The 685-nt window shown below is 35.9% G+C and overlaps 1 protein-coding gene across 1 annotated transcript in view; it reads left to right on the forward strand.

The window, feature by feature from the left end:
- ADAMTSL1 (ADAMTS like 1) overlaps positions 1-685 on the forward strand; it is a 393,380-nt gene that overhangs the window by 348,189 nt on the left and 44,506 nt on the right.

A 685-nucleotide genomic window follows, 5' to 3' on the forward strand; every position in this document is an offset into this window, starting at 1 on the left:
GTTTCACTTTCTGTGAGTTCATTATTGGTGTATAAAAAGGCCATAGCTTTCTGGGTGTTAATTTTGTATCCTGCTAAATTGCCAAACTCATTTATTAAGTCTAGTAGGTTTTTTTTAATGGAATCTGGGGTTTTCTATGTATAGTGTCATGTCATCTGGGAATAAGGACAGTTTTACTTCTTCTTTTCCAATTTGGATGCCTTTTATTTCTTCTTCTTGCCTGATTGCTATGGCTAGCACTTCTAGTGCTATATCAAACAGAAGTGGTGAAAGTGGCATCCCTGTCTTGTTCCCATTCTTAGGGGAATTCGTTTTAGTTTTTGCCCATTGAGTATGATGTTGACTGTGGGTTTGTCATATATGGCTTTTCTTATGTTGAGGTATGATCCTTCTATTCCCACTTGCTGAGAGTTTTTTATCAAAAATGGGTGTTGAATTTTGTCAAATGCTTTTTCTGCATCAATTGATATGACCATGTGGTTTTTTTCTTTCAATTTGTTTATGTGATGTATCACGTTTATTGATTTGCGGATATTGTACCATCCTTGCATCCCTGGTATAAATCCTACTTGGTCATGGTGTATGATCTTTCTGATATACTGCTGGATCTGATTTGCTAAGAATTTGTTGAGGATTTTGGCATCTATGTTCATGAGGAATATTGGCCTGTAGTTCTCTTTCATTG

Source organism: Myotis davidii, unplaced genomic scaffold (assembly GCF_000327345.1).
Source record: "Myotis davidii unplaced genomic scaffold, ASM32734v1 scaffold197, whole genome shotgun sequence".
NCBI classification, from domain to species: domain Eukaryota; kingdom Metazoa; phylum Chordata; class Mammalia; order Chiroptera; family Vespertilionidae; genus Myotis; species Myotis davidii.